Here is a 23389-nt window from a genome sequence, read left to right on the forward strand (position 1 = left end):
TAGTTATAGGCTTAGCAAATGCAAATCAATTGAATGTAGAGTTCTAAGGAAGAGAATTGCCTCTGCCAGATCCTCTTTCATAGAGGCTCTTAAGTCAGACTTTATTATTTTTAGGGCTGAAAATAATCTTTCGACACCGACTTGGGTGGGTGGCATTGCAGTAACTATTCTGGCCACATCACTAACGATCTCTGGATAAACAAGGATGGCTTCTTCAACAGTAAGTTTTGATGAGCGATCATACTTTTCAACTTCTTTTAGTGCTTTATAAAACTCCTGTTGGAATTTTTTTATTTGGACACTTACTGGTTCTCTAACATGCGTTCCCTGTAAAAGCAGAACACAACACTATGGAAAGTATAAGTATTGCAGCTCCTAATTGTGCGTTGCGTGCCATATAGTGAAGCATATGAAAAGCATGCTTCTTCGCGGTCACTTAACGTGTTCGTTTTGCGGTTACGTGAGGCACTGCATGCATTGGTCTTTATTCTTACAGTAGAGAAGTCATTAATTATAACTTTTTGTGAATTGGGACATTTAAACTTGCTTTTTATTTTTTTATTCCAATCTAAATTTAGTAGGAGTCGGTGCATTGTTTGCCGACTCCAGGTACCCAAAATTTCCCCCGACTCCGACTCCACAGCCCTGGTCATTTCATGAGATAATTTATGAGGGCGTGATTAGGGGCAGTGCAGGGTAGGGATCGGTTGGGGCAACTGGTGGCGAGTAGCCCTTAAGGCCTGGCTAGTAGCTCAGGACTTGAAATTTTGAGATATAGATATATATATATATATATATATATATATATATATATATATATAAAATGTATCACACAATGTTTAGGCTGGGTTTCTTTTAAAATGTAGTTGCTAGGCGACAGTGGCCTTGGCCAATTGTTAGGAGATAAATGTATTCCTCTCTAAAGCTGGACATGTTGCACCCTCTCCAGTCACTAGGAGGCACTATGCTAGCGACATTAGATAAGATGGGGGATTTGCAAGCTCATATGTGAATAGATGGGGTTGCTCAGCCAATAGGCAGGGATATTCTTTGGTCCCCTGGCCTGCGGGGAGAGCCAAGTCAGTTGGTTGGGGTTCTGTGCCACCCGCACAGCTGTCTGGGTGGACGTGTGTTATGCTGCCCCGGGCTGCTAGGCCAGAAGCCTGAGGCTTATCCCAGGAACATTTGGCTGCTAGACTTGTTAAAGGGACACTAAAGGCAGATTTTTGTTTTTTTAAATAACAAACATGTTATACTTACCTCCACTGTGCAGCTCGTTTTGCACAGGGTGTCCCCGAATCCGGTCTCCTGGGGTTCCCTCGGCGGCTGTCTCGGCGGCTCCTCGAAAAAAAACTTTCCACCTTCATGCGAGCGATCGAGCGAGCTCGCATGGTGGAAAGCTTTTGCAGGCGTGCTCCCGTGATACAGCGGCGGGCATAGCTGCCGACTGCATCACCTGGCCCCGCCCCGGCACGCCACGTCATCAGATGCGATTGACAGCAGCGCCAGCCAATGGCTGTGCTGCTATCAATTCGTCCAGCCTAGCCAATCAACGGCCAGGCTGGGAACCAAAGAAGATCACAAGGACGCGCACGGGACTTTCGAGGGGTCAGGTAAGTAAAACGGGGGTTCGGGGGGAGGGGGATATAGTCGGATGTTTTTTCACCTTAATGCATAGGATGCATTAAGGTGAAAAAACATTTACCTTTACAACCCCTTTAAGGGCCTTTCCATGAGCATAAGGTTGGGATTACTGGCTTGTAGTCCAACCAGAATTAGCGGTTCAGCCAGATGGGGAAGTCGTTGCCACCAAGGGACCACCCACCTTGTTACCAGAGACCACAGAGTAAGCTGAAGCCAGTACCAGAGCAGTCTTCTCACCAGCCGGGGAAGGTGAAGTGGGAAAACTTCAGCGAGTGCCAAGTCAGGGATCCAGCGGGACAGCAGAGGTGACGCTTGAGGAGTATCTGAGTGCCAAGCCAGGGACCCAGCAGGGAAGCAGGGTTGACACTTGAGGAAGATGCCGAGTGCTAAAAGTGGAACTGCTACAAGATTGTTGCCATAGGAGACATCGGTCCTACCTATAAAGAAGTGGTGTCCGGCTAGAGGCCTTCACCTGCATAGCTGTCTGCCAATTAGCACTGCATCTACTTAAGGGTGTCCTGACCCTAACCCTCTCTCCCACAATTCTGTTCAAGAGACAATAAATCTCTTTGCATTCAAAAGTTGTCTGGCGCCCACCATTACACCTTGCAGTACACCCACCATGCCACCACACACTCTACACAGAAGGATGTCAGATGTCCCCAACTCTGGAGGTCACCATTAGGCCTCAGGGGACCGGAGACTTTGGAGATGGACACAGACACACACAAATTTACAACTATAAAAACGATTCTTTTGCTTGGATTTTGGTTTTACTTTAATTTGTCCACAGTACCTGTGGCTACAGAGCTCAGTGAGTGTTTATTTTAAAAGGTTTTTTTTTTTTTTTTAAGGCCTGTTAGACTATGTAATAGTAATGTCCATACTCTGGGTACAGGTGCACTAGTTATCTAACATAAAAGGGCCACAGGTCTGATTTTAACAAAAAAAAAAAAAAAAAAAAAAAAAATATAATAATAATAATAATAATAATAATAATAATAAATATATATATACCATCATTTTTTTTTTCTGGCTTGATAGTATCTGAAGCCTCTTTAAAGCAGACCTACCAATTCAATTATGCCTTTATGATCAGATATGCCACAGTGACGAGTAACACATTCTAGTGAAGAAAAATGTAAACAATAGACTGCTAATCAACAGTTCTGGCAAGAAACACGATCAAATAAACTGCACAGCTAGAAAGCACTCTGCAGGTAATTTCCTGGAGGAAATGTTCGGAGCCAGTCAACTCGCATAGTGTAGGCTGCAATCAATTCAAAGTCTGCCTGCTCTAGTCATGGTGCATTCAGTTCTAAAGGACAAACAGCTGGATTACTTACACATTAAATTACCTATCCAAAAAAAATTCCACAGTATTTAGGCTTTATGTAGACTGTCATTGCTGGCGTTTTCTAAAAAGGTTGTTAGTTGCTAAACTGTCACAATGCACAAGTAATTTTTTATAAACATTATACTTAACTGCTCTGTGCAATGGTTTTGCAGAGAAGCCCCTATCCTCCTCATAAGAGGTCCCCTGCTGGTGCTACTGGGTACACCTCATCAGCAAGTGCCCCCTCATAGGAAGTTGCTTATTGTGTGGGCTTGATCCTGAGCACACTGCCTAGGTCTATAGACACAGACAGCGCAGCTTGGTCTTGCCCCCTCACCACAGGATTTGATTGACAGCAGGAGGAGAGAATGGTTCCCACTACTATCAATCTACCCTGTGAGGAAAAAGAAAGCGAAACGCTGCTACCGGGCACAGCGCTGGATAGATTGGGCCAAGGCAAGTATAATGAGGAAACGGGGGGGGGAGGCACTTCTCCTATGACATAGGATCTTTTAACACATGATCAGGTGTGACCAAATCACAGCCTGTAACAAGGAAGTGCTGGTAAACAGGGGGATAGCCAGCACATTGATGATCAGCTCAGCCCCCATCAGAGGTGCCCATTACATCTGCCAATCAGTGGCCAAAGTGCCAGTGCCCATCAGTAATGACTGTCAGTACCTCATTATCAGTGATCAGTGACACCTGTCAGTGCTGCTCATCAATTCTACATATTAGTGCCTCATATTTTTCCCATAATAGCTGAAAATTGTGCTGGGAAGGAAGGGGGGAATTTGCCCTGTATTGAAGTGGTTAATGCGCTCCTTCACAGATCGGCTGTATTTATACTGAGATTAAATTACACACAGGTGGACTCCAATTACTAAATTAGGAGACTTCTGAAGGCAATTGGCTCCACTGGATTTTAGTTAGAGGTATCAGGCTGGGTTCACACTACTACACTACTTTCATCCTACTTTGCTCTGCTACATTGGTCCTACATCCATCCTACTTTCATGAACAGGATACTACTTTGGTCCGACTTCAATGATATTCAATGGGCCTGAAGTAGGATCAATGTAGGACCAAAAGTAGTACAGGGAGCATTTTCAAAGTCGGACCGACTTGCGTAGGACGCTACAAGATGCTCTCATAGGGAAACATTGAACACAGAGCAAAGTAGGATGAAAGTAGTGTAGTAGTGTGAACCCAGCCTAAAGGGGGCTGAATACAAATGCACACCACACTTTTCAGATATTTGTAAAAAAAATAATAATACGGTAATTGAAAAAACGTTTATCATTTTCTTTCTACTTCACAATTATGTGCCACTTTGTGTTGGTCCATTACATAAAATCCATTTACTTATTTGTTGTAACATGACAAAAAAAAAAAAAAATTCCAGGAGGTATGAATACTTTTTCAGGGCACTGTACTTGTTTAGGTCTTGTTGAGCTGCATTTTTCTGCATACCACCACACATGTATGGTGTAGACAAGCCCTAAAGCTGGATAATCCGTTTTTGTAGGTGGAGAACACCCAATTCAACCACTAGCTCCAGAAGATTAAACTACAAACAGTACACTATGGGGGTTATTTACTAAAGGCAAATTCACTTTGCACTTGGAAGTGCTGACGGCGCTGCTGTCAATCACATCCAGTGATGCGGCGTGCCGAGGGGGCGGGGCCGAGTGATACAGTGAGCAGCTATGGCTGCTCGCTGTATCACATGGATCTGGGCCACACTGTGCAAAACGAACTGCTGGTAGGTAAATTGGATCTTGTCCAAAATTGGCCCAGTATATATATATATATATATATATATATATATATATATATATATATATATATATATATATATATATATATATATATGTATGTGTATGTGTATGTGTGTGTGTGTGTGTGTGTGTGTGTGTGTGTGTGTGACTGTGTGTCCCTAGCGTGTCGTGATCCTACGGGGTAAAATGACCACACCAGCCAAGCAGACACTGGCTGGAATAGCGCCCAGAGGCGATTTATTTCGCATGTGTAGCGCTATACAAGTCATTCATCAACAGTGGAGGCAAGTATAACATGTTTGTTATTTTAAGAAAAAAAATATATATAATTTTTTTTTCCCCCTTTAGTAACCCTTTAAGCCTCATACACACGGTCGGACTTCAAACAAACTTTTCCATGGATTTTTGTCCGAAGGGAGTTGGCCGGGCACACGCATAGCATACACACGGCAGGACTTTTCTGCAAACTTTCCCAACAAGACATGTTTTTTCTGCTCTTTACCGCCACCCTTTGGTCAACTTCTGCCATTGTTGGTTTATTTTAACATTGGTTCTGGCCATGTGGGTTTGTACTTTGGACAAAAGTCCAATGGATTTTTGTACACACGATAGGACTTTTGTTGCCGAAAAGTTTGTCCGTTTGCAGAGCGAACTTTTGTCCAATGAAAACCGAAAAAGTTTGTCCGATGGAGCGTACACACTGACGGATTTTTTGGGAAAACCTGCTCATTTTGAAGTTTGTTGGCAAAAAGTCCAACCTTTTGTACGAGGCTTTAGAGTCACCAAAACATATATTTTAGCAGAGAATGAACAGCAATTACGTGCAGCGGTTTTTCAAATGCAATTTTTGGGAAAAAAAGTTGTTAATACTAAAAGTATGTATATTGTACAAGAGGAATCAGAGGGCCCTGCTCATTAGAGCTTACAATCTAGGAGGGAGGGTTAATTGATACAAAAAGGTAATAGCTGTGGGGATGAGCTGATGGAGAAAGTAAAAAACAGTATTAGTTAGAAGCAGCTTAAGCTTTCTTAAAGAGAAGGCTTTTCAGGAATCATCTAAATATGGATAGATATGGGGAGAGTCGGACAGACTGGGGTAGGGAGTTCCAAAGGATGGGAAAGCTCTGGAGAAATCCTGTAGGGGAGCATGGGGAGGAGGCGATAAGTGAGCTAGAGAGCAAGAGGTCTTGGAAGGATGGACACACACACACACAGCGGCTTACAGGTGGTTTACCTGAGGGCTTACTTTTTTCTAATTAATTTTTTGTTTCAGCCAGCGACCGTCTTTCTTGTTAGCCGCTGGATCACTTACCGAAGTAGCGGGAGGGGTAGTCCCCTCCCGCTGCTTGCTGGCGTTTCCCAGGCTTACCGTTTATTCACAGCATGCCTTAAAAAAAAAAAAAACGATCTGCCTGGGTTGTGCTGCTGGCCATAGAGGTTACCAGAGACCAGATTTGTCTCTGATCACCTCTATGGTCTTGGAGGATCGGAGCGACGTGATGTCACTTCCAGTCTAGGACTATTCTAGTCTACTGACCCCAGATATAGGCATTTAAAAAAAAAAAAAAAAAAAAAAAAAAAAAGAAGAAGAGGACCTGCCATCCCTTATTTCTATTACAAGGGATGTTTACATTCCTTGTAATGGGAATAAAAGTCATAAAAAAATAAAAAAAATTTTTAAAGGACAGTGTGTTAAAAAAATTAAAATAAAAAATTACGTGCCCCCATCCCTCCATGCTCGTGTGAAGAAGTGGATGCATATGTAAATGTGTTTGCACATACGATCTATCGCTGCAAACGTTAGAGCCAGAGCAATAATTTTAATGCCGACTCCTCCAACTCTAAACTGATAACCTGTAAACATTTTTAAAGCGTTGCCTATGGAGATTTTTAAGTATCGTAGTTTGTCGCCTTGCTACAATTTTAAAGCACAACATGTTTGGTTCTTTACTCGGTGTAACATCTTTCATATTTTACAAAAACTTTGGAGATTATATGGCGACGCTTTAAAAATGTTTACAGGTTATCGAGTTAGAGGAGTCGGCATTAAAATTATTGCTCTGGCTCAAACGTTTGCAGCGATAGATCGCATGTGCGAACACCATTTACATACGCACGTAATTTTTTAAACACACTGTCCTTTAAAACATAAATAAAAATTATGTAAACATCCCTTGTAATAGAAATAAGGGATGGCAGGTTTTTTTTTATGGAGATATTTTAGGTATGCTGTTAAAAAACCTCTTTCACAAGACAGTCGCTGGCTGAAAAAAAAAAAAAAAAAAGTAAGCCGTCAGTCAAAACCCTGGTAAACCATGTGTGTGCTCTCTAGTTCCCTTGTCACCTCCTCCCATGCTCGCCTACAGGATTTCTCCAGAGATTTTCCCATACTTTGGAACTCCCTACACCAATCTTTCCAACTGTCCCCTAATCTTTCCATATTTAGATGATTCCTAAAAAAAAAAGCCTTCTCTTTATTAAAGCTTATGCTGCTTCTAACCAATACACACGGTTTTACTTTCTCAATCAGCTCATCACCACAGCTATTATCTTTTGTATCAATTGACCCTCCCTCCTAGATTGCAAGCTCTAGTGTGTGTGTGTGTGTGTGTTTATTTTATAAAACACACTACGGCTTGTAGGCAGGACCAAAAAGTTTAAGATAGCTGAAAACCGGGACATTAAAAAAAAAAAAAAAAAAATATTTCACCAATACCCAAGTGAAAACAAAGACCTCACTTTCATCTATGAGGTCCATTTCACACTTGTGACTTAAGGCCCAATTCACACCTATACATTTTTTGTGCTTTTTGCACTACAGTCCATTTAACATGGTTTCCTATGGAACACGTTCTGTTGTGCAAATCTGCAAAGCACTAAAAATGCATAGGTGTGAATCCAGCCTTAGTCGCGTGATTTTACCAAGATTGTGCCACAATTCGCGGCTGCAATTTCAGGGAATGCCTGTGTAATTGGCATCAAAATCAGACCAAAGAAGTGCAGGGACTACTTTGAAGTACCAATATAAAATGGTTGTCATTGGAAATCATGGAGAATGACTTGTCATGCTACTTTGCCATCACAAATCGGACAACAAGTCGTACAAGTGTGAAACTGGCCTTATGGTCTGCTTTAGGCCCCTTTAACACTTGTACGACTTGTCGCACAATTTGTGATGGCAAAGTAGCATGACAAGTCATTCTCCATGATTTCCAATGACAACTATTCATATTAGTACAACTTCAAAGTAGTCCCTGCACTACTTTGGGCCCATTTCACACCACTGCGACTTCAAAATTGCACGATTTCAGGGAATGCCTGCGTTTCATTCGCACTATGACATTTTAATGTTCAGCAGGTTGTTTGCCACTAGTGTTCCTTTTAGTAAAAATAAATAGTTAGCAAGCCAAAAAAAAGAAAAAATCAGTTCCAGTCTACTGTAAAGCAACTTGAAGTTTCCTAAAAGGCATGCAGAGGAACGTGTGCTCGCGATTACAAACATGCACTTGAAGGGTGGGATTAAAGTTGAACCAAAAAGGAAAGTAGTGTATGCATCTATTTAGCTTTTTGGTGCTCGATAGTTTGAGGGACATGCAGAGCCCTTTATACATGGTTGTTTGCATGGTTACAGTTTTGAGTCAAGTTTATTTCCCTGATGCTGCAGAATTTGTTTCTTCCTCGAGTGAATTCTTTTTGAAATGGCACCTCCTGGATAGCCACTTACCTCCCAAGTTCCAGTTTTTTTTTTTTTTTGTGATCTGCGATTTCCTTCACTTCCTGTCCCAGAGGCACAACAAGTGAGAGGAATCCCTCCAAAAGTTACCAGAGTCACTAGAACTAGCGACCCCATTGGAAGAGTTTGCCTCTAGTCCAATTAACAACCCAACATTTTGCTTTTTCTTTAAGGCCGGGTTCACACATATGCGAATTGAGTGCAGCTTAAACCGCATCCAATTCGCAGAACATTTCTAAATACGTTGTTTTCAATGTGGCCGGTTCACATATGTGCGATACATTCGCACTGCGGAAAAAACGTGTGCGTTTTCTAGGCATTGCGGTGCAGCTCAGGTGCTAATTCAGGCCCATTATCTTCTATGGGCACGCATCTGATTCGCAGATGTGTTCATTTCTCTTCAGGATTTCTCTCATTCACCTCAATACACCCCCCCCCCTCCCCTCTCCCAGGTCTCCAAATTCGCAGCTAAAACGGAGATGATCTGCTGAACAGCTCTCTTGTCTCTCTGCAGAGATAACAGAGCTGAAATTCGCACAGCACAAGTGTGAATCCAGCCTTAAAGGAAAAAAATGTTTTGCCTAAAATTAAATGTCTGCAAGGTAGACAGACAGAATAGTGTAATGATTCTGTTAAAAAAAAAAAAATACCTATTAAATTCCTTCATCTATATCACCTCTGGCATTCTAGTTTCTGTTCTCTCATTCACTTCCTGGTTTGGGGCGCTCGTTCATGTAAGAACTACATTTCCCAGTATGCATTGTGGCACGACCAATAATTCAAACCTCCTTGAGGTCTAACACGTAGAGAGCGTCCTGCCGCACAGATGTAGTTCCCAGGAGGGGGTGAGCACGTCACTGACCACCACAGTAAAGCCTCCCTTCACGGTGGTCAGTAACAATCAGACAAGCAGGAAGTGAACAGAACAGAGAAGAAATAGAGCAACTTCTGAGCAAAAATGAACAATGAGGAAGTGAAAAGGAGGAATGTCTGCAGGTAAAGGATGCTTATTATGAAAAAAAAGAAAAATTTCCTTTACAAACCCTTTAAGGTGGCCATGCATTCTAAAATTGTCTTACTGAATTTCTTTCAACTATGTTGTACAAGGGCCTGCCTGATTGTATACAAGTTGAAAGTGTTTAGGTTTGACCTCATATTATATAGTTTTGGTAAATCTAACAGAAAATTATACAAGAAAATTCTGTATTGTATGGCCAGTCTTACTTTCACTCTCAATAATGGTAAACAAAATAGAGTGTGAAAATCTCCCCAACAGGGGCACAAACAGCAAAAAAAAAAAAAATATTATAATAGACATGTGCTCTATTCCTTCACTACCCAAAAAAAAAAAAAAGCCTTTAATTATACCTCAAGCCCTCATTCATACTGAATGCCGCTTTGAAATCGCACTCTTAAGGCTGCATGTCAGTGCGACTTGGAAGACATCTGTGCAGCTTCATGCACCTATGTAAGTTACAAAAAAAAAAACACACCTACGCTGCACAGCAAAGTTGGCATTGCACCGATTTGAACAGTGCCATTACCGACATGTGAGCAACCTGTAATGGGATTCGACCTGTCAAATCGCATGACAAGTCGCTCGGGTGTGAACTGAAGCTAAACCCCGATTTGGTTCTGAAGCAATTATTGTTCACATTGCAATACTGTACTTTTGAAAATTACAAGATTAGTCAAGGAAAGCCAAAGCTTTGAATAACATATCTTGCAAGTATCTGACCCATATACAGCTACGTAGCAAAGAGCAACACACACACACACACACACACACACACACACACGTCTCTCACACATACTGTACGTTTAAAAACCCACCAGCTGCCAGAAACCAATTTAGCTATGGTGACCGACATGCTCCTCATGGTCAAGGACAGACTTAGTCAATCTTTCCATTATTAAAGTAGCAAGTCTAACTTTAAAAATTCTTACCTAATAAAACATGCCAACCCTGCAACACATTGTGACAAGCTCACAGACAGAACTTGTCTCCCAAATACGCCATCAGGATGCCTTGAAGAGGGTTAAAACTCAAGACTTGCACAATTAGGACGGAAGACTTGGCATCCCCATTCACTCCAAAGCAGAATGACAGTAAAAGCAATTGCTCACAGCAGGGGTCTGTTCAATGGGCACTAGAATTTGTCTGCTGATCTAAGCCACAAGCATTCAGTGATCACACTGACATCTGCCTGGAGAGTTTACAGAGCAGAGCTGCAGCAAATGTTGCCATACAATGGAGCACATGTGCAGGACACAAGGAGCTCTTTATAGGACAGAAGCTACAACTGTCACTTCCAGACAGAGCTGCTGCTGCTGGTGTTAACCCCTCACATATCACAGCACACCTGCAAGGATTAACCAAGTTGTCCCGCAGGAGGCAAATATACAAACTGCAGTGCTTGTAAATCCCGGACTGAACATTTACAATTCAAGTGATTTATAGACTTTCTTCCTGTGTGCGATCTAAGAATAAAAAAACAACCCACACTCTTATTTTCATGTTTAAAAGCATCATTACTCAAAGAACCAAACACAAACCACAATCTAACATTATAAAAACAAAACACGGACCCTAAAAGCAGACTGCATGATCAGAATTTCTGCCGTCCCAAAAAACTGTGAAGCCAGATTGCCCCTGGACAGACAAAATAACACGGCACAAGGCAGACACAAAATAGCATTCCTGTTACTTTATAATCTACAATGAATTGGCTACTCAGGCCTCCTATTTGGAGCTGCGCTGAAGCTTTCAGAGAGCACAAGATTTACAAAACATAATATAAGCAGCATAGCAACAGTGAAAGATCATTCAACTATTTATAACTTGCTATGATCAGTCTGTAGAAACTGCACATGAAGGAGGAGAGAAAGCACACAAGCAAACCTAGCTTTCCAGGTTCCTGGAGCCTCTGCGACACATGTTCTAGGGAATGAAGACACACCGCTACATGCCAAGTCCTTGCATATCCAGCTGTGGTGGTGGGAAAAAGAGGAAGTTTGCAAGTTGACAGGATCTGCTATTCCACACTGCTGCAAGATCCCAAAATGGCTTCCCTATCTCAACAAAGCCTGAAGGATCAGCCTAATCCGATACACCCACTCCACAGTTCAGCCCGTCTGTCTGAGCTTCACTTCAAACCGATTGGATGGCTGCAATACAAGACAGCCCACAAGTCTGGCTTAACCAGTTACCTGCCATGCATAGTAGAAAGCAATGCCAGTCCTGTCTACATAAAATTTTGATCAAGAGATTGGAAGGAGCTGAATAAGAAATAACAGCGTGTTTTCCTCAATGCAGGACTTCGGCAGGATTACATTACAAGTAGCTGGGAAATAAAGTTACTTCTCATAGCTGAACTCTGCATTTAAAGAACACAAATGCATGATGAGAATTTGAAGTTATGCTGTTCAGGAGCACGAGTTGTGTTTACAGTAGAAATGTAATAAAAAAAAATTTTTTTTATTAAAGTTAGTCATTCCAGAGTAAAGATTCACCTTTTTAAATACTGCTGGCTCCAAGCAAACCTTTCATACACAAAAATAAAAAACAAACTACATAGTAACCCATGGCAACCAGTTAGAATTCGCTAACCAGGGTGTAAAGCCTGATCTCTGGCTGATATTTATGTTATTAAATAAATCCAGCGTAATCTTAAAACTTGAGGCTGCAGATGTGCACTTCGATGTTAGATACACAAACTTATCCCCACACAGCCAAGAATGTGCAGAGACAGGAGCGGCTGGTAAAAGGCAGCACTGGTACCGATGTGTGTACTTTACACAGCAAAAACTATAAACATCTGAAAGCAAAGTTCTATTCGTTTGTAAATTTATCAAAAGTCAGTAGCTACAGAAAAAAAAAAAAAAAAAAAAAAAAAAAAAACACAGCAGCACAGTGGCTCTCCTGCGTGAATCGCTGTAGGTGTACAGCGGCTCGCTCAGTTTGGGGGGGGGGGGGGGGGGGGAACGGGCCCACTGGGTCGGGAGGACTCGATGTCCTCCGGCAGCCCGCAACGGCCTTGTACACAGGCAGAAAGGGGAGGTGCCTATGTAAACAAGCCATTTCCTCGTTCTGACAGGTGACATGACAGGGATCCACTGTTCCCAGTGGTCAGGAACAGTGATCTCTAATGTCCCAGTAAGCCCCCCCCAGTTAGAAACACTCATAGGGAACACAGTTAAAGGGGTTGTAAAGGTTCATGTTTTTTTCCTCCTTAATGCATATGCATTAAGGTGAAAAAACACCTGGCAAACACAGCCCCCCCAGCACACCCTTTCACCTGCTGTGCACATCCCCCGGCGTCCTCTTCTCACAGAGTCTGGCCGTTGATTGGATAGATTAATAGCAGCGTGGCCATTGGCTCGTGCTGCTGTCAATCACATCCAATGATGCGGCGGCCGGGGGGCGGGACCGAGTCATACACTGTTTATGGATGCAGCATGTATGACAGCGCAAGCTAACCCCCTCGGGATAGAGCTTCCCAGAGGGGGGTTAGCTATTGCAGGGGAGGAGCCAAGACAGCCGCAGAGGGACCACAGAAGAGGTGGATCAGGGCCACTCTGTGCAAAACGAGCTGCACAGTGGAGGCAAGTATAACAGGTTTGTTATTTTATTTTTATTTATTCTTTTAACAAGAAAAACATGAGAGATAGAGATAAAAAAAAAAAAAGGAAGAGCACAAACAAACCCATACAACCCCTTTAAATCGCCCCCTAGTGTTAACCCGTTCCCTGCCACTGACAAAAATTACCGCCATTACTAGGGAAAAAAATAAAAAATTATAATATAATAAAAATGCCATAAATCTATTCCCTATTATAAACGCTATAATTTTTGCAAAAATCAATATACCCTTTTTGCGATTTTTACCAAAAATATGTAGAAGAATATATATCTGCCTAAAGTGATGAAGAAATTTGTTTTAAAAAATAAAATGTGAGATATTTACAATAGCAAAAAGTAAATAGTTTTTTTTTTCCCCCCGCCAAAATTGTCGCGCTTTTTTGTTTATAAAAACCGCAGAGGTGATCAAATACCACCAATAGAAAGCTCCATTTGTGGTAAAAAAAAAAAAAAAAAAAAGGGACGGTAATTTTGCTTGGGTACAACGTCGCACAATTGACATTTAAAGCGACGCAGTGACGAATTGCAAAAACTGCTCTGGTCATTAGGGGGGGTAAAATCTTCAGAGGTTGAAGTGGTTAATAAACAGACACTCCCCTGTCCCATTGTCCAGCGATGCGGCTGCCTGAAGCCTCGCTCCTCTCCTCTACATTGCAAGTGTGGGTCCCCTGCTGTGACTGCTTGCGGCTTCACAGCCTGGTGCGCACCGCGTTCTAGTGGCCTAGTGGCCTAGTGGCCTAGTGGTCATGTGACATCGGACCAGCCGTCTCCTCCATAACATGCCTGTATTTATACTGGTTTTGTGAGTAGCCTCTTTTACTGTGCAAATTGCTTTAATTAAATACCTACTTACTGCACTTAGGTTGGCGCATTTTCTCTTTTTTATACATATCTTTCAGAGTCTGCTTCTAACTCCGGATTTTGCTGCCACTATTGTGCTATTGGACTTAAAATTGGATTATTGATCCATTTGACTTATTTTATTCATTTATTTTCCAATTTTTATTGACATGGACCATATGATGTATGTACTTTTTTATTGTTGACTGTGCTCTCCTGGTTTTTGCGCCATCGATCTATACATATTACAATAAAAATATCTTGCCATTCTGGAGCTTCCCTCCAACCACTTTGAGATATAGATATATATATATATTTTTTTTTATAACACACACACACACATTCTGTACTTTCCAAATATGCTGCAGAAATCTCCCTCCACCAAGTCTGGCTGCAACCATTTTAACTGTGGTCAGCTGAAGCAGCTACCTGTTCACTTCCTGGATTTACACAGACCTCCAGCTCTCATTAGCACTCTTATGACACATCCCTCATCCTGGAAAACTCTCGGGGAGGGGGGGGGTGCATGTTGTCATAAGCCTAGGCTAATGACCAGACAAGATACAGGAAGTGGGCATTTACTGGCAGAAAAAAAAAAAAAGTTTTACTATCCAAAGTGAACACAAGGGCGGAAAATTTTATAGATGGAAAGTTTGAAAAAAAAAAAATAAATATGACTGAAGGTCCGCTTTAAACTAAGCAATTGTTAGGACAGTTTAAAACAGGTTTTCTGCATTCAAAATAAAAGTTATAACCACTGTAAAAAAAATAAAGGGGGGGGGGGGGGGGAGTAGAGGGATTGACTCCGCCCCCCCAAATAAAAAGCCTGCCATATGTACCTGCTCTGTGTAGTGGTTTTGCACAGAGTAGTCCTAAATCCCCCTTTCTGCCCCCCCACCTGCTTGCTATGGGGGGGGGGGGACCATGCGGGCTCAGCCAGGCTGTGTGAATCCATAAACACCACCAGCGTGGCTTGACCTCGCCCCCTGCATTTGATTGACCTCAAAAAGACAATGGCTCCTGCCAAGTCTCTGTGAGAAAGAAGAAGGGGTGCTGCAGACGGACACAGCGCTGGATTAAGATTGGGCTCAGGTAAGTGTTTAAGCGGGCCTGGGGGAGCGGCTATTAAAAAGTTTTTTTTTTTACTTAATGCAAAGTGAAGGTGAAAATATTTTTACCTTTATAATCCCTTTAAAATGCTCAAAAGGGCTAGGTGTGTACAGTGCAGGCTCTATTCCCTACTTTATACCCCGGGCATTTGCAAAGTCCTATTCTGCCTAAAGCTCCGGTCTACCCAGTGAAGTGACTGGCCTCAGATGATACACAGGTTAAATACTCCTACATAAGTTGTACCCGTTTATCTACAGTCTTCCCTCCTCTACAGCCATAAAATAAAAAAAGGCAGAGGCTGTTAATCATGAGTTGTGTGCTGGCGCTTCCCCCCCTCCCACCATCACATTTTTTTCTTGGCGTCAGGTACACTTGACACAAGTGACTCATGCAGATCACAGAGGAATGAGGCAGCAGACAGAAATTACACTGTGTTGGGGGTGGCTCCTACTGCTATCAAATACAATGATGTTGGGCGCCGGGAGGCGGGGCCGAGTCATTTCTTTCCGCAGCTATTAAAGCCGAATGAATAACTCGGGAGCGCATTTGCAAGGTAACCCCCCGGGAGAACGCTTCTCCTAGGGGGTTATATGATGTGGGAAGGAGTCGCCGAGGGACCGCTCTGTGAAAAACAAGTTGCACGGTGGAGGCAAGTATGATTTTAATATTTTTTTTAAATACCAAACATGTCACATACAGCCCCGCCTCCTGGCCCCGGGACTTTGATAGACAGATCACCCATCCAATCTCGGGATGTGTCACGTATATCAAAGTCCCGGGGCCAGAAGGCAGGCTGTATGCGACAGCAAGCGCGAGGCACACACAGCAATTGAGATGAAAGCTGTTAGTGATGTTCCTCGTGCTCTGATGATTCGGCCGGAAATCCTCTTCCTCTCCACCTGCACAGGTAGGCTGCATTGATGGATGCGATAGATAAAGTTGTTAATATTTTTTTTTTTAACTTAATTCTGCATACAACATTTAAGTTTCATTTCATGAGATAATTTATGAGGGCGTGTTTAGGGGCGGGGCAACAGGTGGGGAATAACCCTTGAGGCCTGGCTAGTAGCTCAGCACTTGAAATTGAGCCCTGCTATAGAGGGATATGCTTTGTTCATATTTCTTCCCTGAAATATTCAACCAATTTAAATTTTATAGTCTTCAAGTAGGTAACAAAAAATAAAAACTATAGCAAAAATGTCATATTTTGGCAACTGTATGCGGTTAATACGTGTAGTGACAGCATTCAGTATCTTATCCCTATTTAGGGGCCCTTTTACTCTGCTCTTTAGAAAAATGTTGCTGCGTTTTCAGATGTGTTACCAGTGCGTTTTTTGGTTGCCTGCACCTGTGTAAAATTGACATGCGACTCAAAAACACACCAAAACCGCAAATTGAGGTTTTACCACGATTTCCATTCATATCAATGGGAACCTGCGTTTTTGGAAATTTTTCAAAATGCACTGCACCTGTAAGTTGTGTGAATGATCCCACAGGATTTAGAGGGAAACATTTTTCTGGCATTTTTCCTGTACGGTAGGAGAAAGAAAAATGCGCTGGAAAAAAAACAAAAAAAAAACGTATGCGTGTGAAAATGCCCATGCAAGCAGGCCAAGCTGTCCTGCAAAAATGCCTTATAGGGGGGTTGTGACAAAGCATACAAAGCAGGGGTTGCTTACAACAGTTTTTATTTATATAAAGTGCTTCTAAAGTCACAAGGTTTCCCAACAAGTAATAAAAAGCTAGGCAGCTACAAATATTGATTTTACGGGGTAGGTAGCAGTGGGAGATGCTATCCAGCGAGGAGGGAGGGGGGCTGAGCCAAGCAGTTTAGGAGCGAACCCCTATGTCTGCTCCCATAGAAAAAGGCTTGCTATAGAGCAGGGATATGCAATTAGCGGTCCAGCTGTTCCAAAACTACAAATCCCATCATGCCTCTGTCTTTGGGTGTCATGTTTGTTGCTGTCAGAGACTTGCTATGCCTCATGGGACTTGTAGTTCTGCAACAGCTGGAGGTCCGCTAATTGCTTATCCCTGCTATAGAGCAAGACAGAACAAAAAAAAAAAACACAGAAGGCGGTTCAGGCTTGTTCTGTGCATTGGTATTGCACTGAACAGGTAAATATTAATCTCATGGGTAAAAACATTAGAGCCTTTACAATCACTTAAAAAAAAAAAAAAAAGGAAGTGCCATCTGCCTAAAAAGGTAGTTGGGAGAGTTATACTTGAATTTGTATTCTGCTTACTTAACCACTTGCCGAACAGGCTTTTTCTGGCAAGTTTAAATCAGTATTTTTTGCTATAAAAAAAAAAAACATTTAAAAAAAAAAATTCTGCAGAGACCCTATGGACTAAAATGGTGGTTGCAATTTATGCCACGTGGTATTTGGGCATTGGTTTTGCAAAAGCAATATTTTTGGAAAAAACACTTTAACCACTTCAGCACCAGAAGGATTTGCCCCCTAAAGGACCAGTCAATTTTTTTTGCGATACAGCACTGGATCGCTTTAACTGACAATTGCGCGGTTGAGCGACGCTGTACCCAAATAAAATTGACTTTTTTTGTTGGTATTAGCTCACCTCTCCAGTTTTTATTTTAAGTGCTACAAAACAAATTTTTTTTTTTTTTTTTGCTTTCTAGCGCTTAAAATAAAAACTGGAGAGGTGATCTAATACCAACAAAAAAACAATTTGGGTACAGTGTCGCTCAACCGCGCAATTGTCAGTTAAAGCGACACACTGCTGTATTGAAAAAAAATATATATTAAAAGCCAGCAGCTACAAATACTGCAGCTGCTGACTTTTAATATTAGGACACTTACCTGTACTGGAATCCAGCGCCGTCCGCAGCAGAGGACAAGCGATCGCTCATCTATCTGCTGCTCCCCCCGCCATCCTCCGGCTTCACTGCCCGGTGCTCTTGCTGTGTACTGGGAGCCGAGTGTTCCAAGAACACAAGGGGGGGGGGGACGTACGGGAGGTAACGTCATGCCTGCAGTCTGCAAATACCTGTCTTTAGACAGATATCTGCACCCCCTTAAAGTGTTTTTTTCCCAAAATATATATCCCCCCAATTCTATTTTATTTATTATAATATATATTTTTTATTTTATACATGCTTTACAATTTTCCGCAAACATTGGTCTGTAAGGAGATGGTCGATTGGCTCTCACCTCACACTCTTGTCAGTTATAAAAATGGCAGTACCTTTAGCTGTAGAATGCGGTGTTAACGCAAGTTTTTTTTAGCACTTAGCAGTAGCGTTTTTTAGCAAAGCTAAACTCAGACAAAAGCTTATGGCTCAAAAGACAAATTGCAGCCCAAAAAAATAATCCCGTTCAAAGCCACTAGTTCTGGGGTTTTTTCCCCAACCAGAAAAGCCCCTGCCAAAAACTGCTGATAAAAGCCTATGTGTGCATGAACACATAGGATAACATGCAGGGGAGATTTACTGGCTGCAGAAAAAAACACCTGAAGCCAAAAACAGCAGCTGTAAAAACGTCCAGTGTGCACGAGGCCTTAGTGAAGTTGTTTATTACTAAATTCCCCCACCTGGAATACTACTTACCTCAAGCCATCTTTCCTCTGACATGGCAACACTGGCTCCCTTTTACAATGCACATCACTGCCCATTGATTCCTATGGATAGTGGCTTCCAGCAGTGCCTCGGAGAACACCACAGGAATGAATGGAGCCTCAGAGCATATGTGACGTATTTAAACTGTCCAGATCATTAAATAATGGCTGAGGACGTTATCACAGGTGGGCTGCACTCGGGTGAAGTTTTTCTTTAAACCCCTGTCTATTAAAAGGTATGTTTATATAAACTTCTTGCCATTCAAGGGGTTAAAACAAATTCACAGCTGCAGTAGCTGCTATTAGCATAGTACTGTTCATTATATCCCGCTATCAAGTAAAGAGGATCTGGGCGATGGGGAACTGCCTGATCACTTTTATAGGTTGGCATGAAAATATGCAAGAATGAAGCCATGATGAACGCTGCATCTGAAAACTGCTCTGACAGTGCGTAAAGTCAAGCAAAGGGCCCGCAAGTCGCCCCAGCAAGTCACCCCAGTGCCCAACAAGCAAAGGGCCCGCAAGTCGCCCCAGCAAGTCACCCCAGCGTCCAACAAGCAAAGGGCCCGCAAGTCGCCCCAGCAAGTCACCCCAGTGCCCAACAAGCAAAGGGCCCGTAAGCCACCCAAGCAAGCAGAGGGCCCGCAAGTGGCCCCAGAGCCCAGTAAAGAGAGGGCCCGCAAGTGGCCCCAGCGCATCACCCAGCAAGCAAAGGGTCCGCAAGTCACCCCAGTGCCCCAACAAGCAAAGGGCCCTCAAGCCACCCCAGTGCCCCAACAAGCAAAGGGCCCTCAAGCCACCCCAGTGCCCCAACAAGCAAAGGGCCCTCAAGCCACCCCAGTGCCCCAACAAGCAAAGGGCCCTCAAGCCACCCCAGTGCCCCAACAAGCAAAGGGCCCTCAAGCCACCCCAGTGCCCCAACAAGCAAAGGGCCCTCAAGCCACCCCAGTGCCCCAACAAGCAAAGGGCCCTCAAGCCACCCCAGTGCCCCAACAAGCAAAGGGCCCTCAAGCCACCCCAGTGCCCCAACAAGCAAAGGGCCCTCAAGCCACCCCAGTGCCCCAACAAGCAAAGGGCCCTCAAGCCACCCCAGTGCCCCAACAAGCAAAGGGCCCTCAAGCCACCCCAGTGCCCCAACAAGCAAAGGGCCCTCAAGCCACCCCAGTGCCCCAACAAGCAAAGGGCCCTCAAGCCACCCCAGTGCCCCAACAAGCAAAGGGCCCTCAAGCCACCCCAGCGCCCCAACAAGCAAAGGGCCCTCAAGCCACCCCAGCGCCCCAACAAGCAAAGGGCCCTCAAGCCACCCCAATACCCCAACAAGCAAAGGGCCCGCAAGTGGCCCCAGCACCCAACAAGCAAAGGGCCCGCAAGTGGCCCCAGCACCCAACAAGCAAAGGGCCCGCAAGCCGCCCCAGTGCCCAACAAGCAAAGGGCCCGCAAGCCACCCCAGTGCCCAACAAGCAAAGGGCCCACAAGCCACCCCAGTGCCCAACAAGCAAAGGGCCCGCAAGCCACCCCAGTGCCCAACAAGCAAAGGGCCCGTAAGCCACCCCAGCAAGCAGAGGTTGCAAGTCACCCCAGCGCCCAGCAAGCAGAGGGCCCGCAAGTGGCCCCAACGCCCAATAAAGAGAGGACCTGCAAGTCGCCCCAGCACATCACCCAGCAAGCAAAGGGTCTGCAAGCCATCCCAGTGCGCAAAGGGCCCCCCATCACCCATTGTGCAAAGGGCCTCGCAAGTCCGCCCAGCAAGTCGCCCCAGCGCATCACACTTTGCCCAAAAGGGCCCCGCAAGTCGCTCCATCGCATCACAAAGCAAGCAAAGGGTCTGCAAGCCACCCCAGCACACAAAGGGCCCCCACAAGTCGCCCCAGCGCCCAGCAAGCAGAGGGCCCACAAGTCGCCCCAGCGCCCAGCAAGCAGAGGGCCCGCAAGTGGCCCCAGTGCCAAGCAAGCAGAGGGCCCACAAGTGGCCCCAACGCCCAGTAAAGAGGGCCCGCAAGTCGCCCCAGCAAGCAAAGGGTCTGCAAGCCACCCCAGTGCACAAAGGGCCCCATCACCAATCGTGCAAAGGGCCCCGCAAGTCCGCCCAGCAACCAGAGGGCCCGCAAGTCGCCCCAGCGCATCACACAGCAAGCAGAGTCTGCAAGCCACCCCATCGCCCAAAAGGGCCCCGCAAGTCGCCCCATCGCCCAAAAGGGCCTCGCAAGTCGCCCCATCGCCCAAAAGGGCCCCGCAAGTCGCCCCATCGCAACAAGCAAAGGGTCTGCAAGCCACCCCAGCGCACAAAGAGCCCCGCAAGTCACCCCAGCGCGCAAAGGGCCCCGCAAGTAAACCCCAGCGCGCAAAGGGCCCCGCAAGTAAACCCCAGCGCGCAAAGGGCCCCGCAAGTAAACCCCAGCGCGCAAAGGGCCCTGCAAGTAAACCCCAGAACATCACCTCAGCGCCCAGCAAGCAAAAGGGCCCGCAGGTCGCCCCAATGCCCAGCAAGCAAAGCATTGAAAGCCAAACCCAGCATGTCTCCCCAAAACACAAACAAGGCCCAATATGAGTAGTTTAGGAAACCACTATCAGGGTACCGTATACGACACTACAACACCTCATACAGTGTAACTCACGTCCATCAGGCACAGAGCCGACCCTTCCCGGACCTCATACTCACCACACACGCCGCTCCGGTCTCCTCACACTCAGGCTCACCGAACCTAAAACCGACGACACTCCTCTCCCGGGTCAGCTGCGGTCTCAGGGCGGGGCTACAGGGTGAGCCGCAGAGGCCGCTCTGTATAGAAGTGTAGGTGACGTAATCACGCAGCTAGGCGGGAAGCAAGATCTGAGACAGGAGCGGAGTGTGGAGAAATGAGGATAGATAGGGAATGGTGGGGATAGATTGAGGCCACGGAATCATGTGGAGGATATAAGGAAATTTTGTATGGACTAAAGAAGAATGAGCAGTATGTGCAGGAAAGGAAGGAGGGTATGCTGGTGGGTATTGAGTGCAGGAGAGGAGGGAATGATGGCCGATTGTGCAGGAGAGAAGGGAATGATAGAAGGGAAAGATGGCAGGTCCTGTAAGAGAGGAGGGAATGATGACAGGTCCTGTAAGAGAGGAGGGAATGATGGCAGGTCCTGCAGGAGAGGAGGGAATGATGGCAGGTCCTGCAGGAGAGGAGGGGATGATGGCCGATTGTGCAGGATAGAAGGGAAAGATGGCAGGTCCTGTAAGAGAGGAGGGAATGATGGCAGGCCATGCAGCAGAGGAGGGAATGATGGCAGACTGTGCAGGAGAGAAGGGGATGATGGCAGGCCATGCAGGAGAGGAGGGAATGATGGCAGGTCCTGCAGGAGAGGAGAGAATGATGGCAGGCCATGCAGGAGAGGAGGGAATGATGGCAGGTCCTGCAGGAGAGGAGGGAATGATGGCAGGCCGTGCAGGAGAGAAGGGAATGATGGCAGGTCCTGCAGGAGAGGAGGGAATGATGGCAGGCCGTGCAGGAGAGGAGGGAATGATGGCAGACCGTGCAGGAGAGGAGGGAATGATGGCAGGTCCTGCAGGAGAGAAGGGGATGATGGCAGGCCATGCAGGAGAGGAGGGAATGATGGCAGGTCCTGTAGGAGAGAAGGGAATGATGACAAGAGAGAAGTGAATGATGGCAGGCCATGCAGCAGAGGAGGGAATGATGGCAGACTGTGCAGGAGAGAAGGGAATGATGGCAGGTCCTGCAGGAGAGGAGGGAATGATGGCAGGTCCTGCAGGAGAGGAGGGAATGATGGCAGGTCCTGCAGGAGAGGAGGGAATGATGGTAGGCCATTCAGGAGAGAAGGGAATGATGGCAGGTCCTGCAGGAGAGGAGGGAATGATGGCAGGTCCTGCAGGAGAGGAGGGAATGATGGCAGACCGTGCAGGAGAGAAGGGAATGATGGCAGGTCCTGCAGGAGAGGAGGGAATGATGGCAGACCGTGCAGGAGAGGAGGGAATGATGGCAGGTCCTGCAGGAGAGGAGGGAATGATGGCAGGTCCTGCAGGAGAGGAGGGAATGATGGCAGGTCCTGCAGGAGAGGAGGGAATGATGGCAGGTCCTGCAGGAGAGAAGGGGATGATGGCAGGTCCTGCAGGAGAGGAGGGAATGATGGCAGGCCGTGCAGGAGAGGAGGGAATGATGGCAGGTCCTGCAGGAGAGGAGAGAATGATGGCAGGCCATGCAGGAGAGGAGGGAATGATGGCAGGTCCTGTAGGAGAGAAGGGAATGATGGCAGGTCCTGCAGGAGAGGAGGGAATGATGGCAGACCGTGCAGGAGAGGAGGGAATGATGGCAGGTCCTGCAGGAGAGAAGGGGATGATGGCAGGCCATGCAGGAGAGGAGGGAATGATGGCAGGTCCTGTAGGAGAGAAGGGAATGATGACAAGAGAGAAGTGAATGATGGCAGGCCATGCAGCAGAGGAGGGAATGATGGCAGACTGTGCAGGAGAGAAGGGAATGATGGCAGGTCCTGCAGGAGAGGAGGGAATGATGGCAGGTCCTGCAGGAGAGGAGGGAATGATGGCAGGTCCTGCAGGAGAGGAGGGAATGATGGCAGGCCATTCAGGAGAGAAGGGAATGATGGCAGGTCCTGCAGGAGAGGAGGGAATGATGGCAGGTCCTGCAGGAGAGGAGGGAATGATGGCAGACCGTGCAGGAGAGAAGGGAATGATGGCAGGTCCTGCAGGAGAGGAGGGAATGATGGCAGAC

The 23389-nt window shown here is 45.5% G+C and overlaps 1 protein-coding gene across 7 annotated transcripts in view; it reads right to left on the minus strand.

Annotated features, from left to right (window-relative positions):
* The window catches only part of SUN1 (Sad1 and UNC84 domain containing 1), a 107514-nt gene extending 86105 nt beyond the window's left edge, over positions 1 to 21409 (minus strand). For 6 of the 7 annotated variants that reach the window (XM_040356767.1, XM_040356770.1, XM_040356766.1 and 3 more), the window contains exon 1: positions 11397 to 11595. The gene's annotated coding sequence lies outside the window, so the exon portion shown is untranslated. Of the gene's footprint in view, positions 1 to 11396; positions 11596 to 21321 lie in introns of those variants that run through there. The other variant, XM_040356768.1, reaches the window with a different exon arrangement.
* Positions 21410 to 23389: the final 1980 nt, after the last annotated feature.

The sequence above is a fragment of the Rana temporaria genome, chromosome 6, assembly GCF_905171775.1.
Source record: "Rana temporaria chromosome 6, aRanTem1.1, whole genome shotgun sequence".
Classification (NCBI taxonomy): domain Eukaryota; kingdom Metazoa; phylum Chordata; class Amphibia; order Anura; family Ranidae; genus Rana; species Rana temporaria.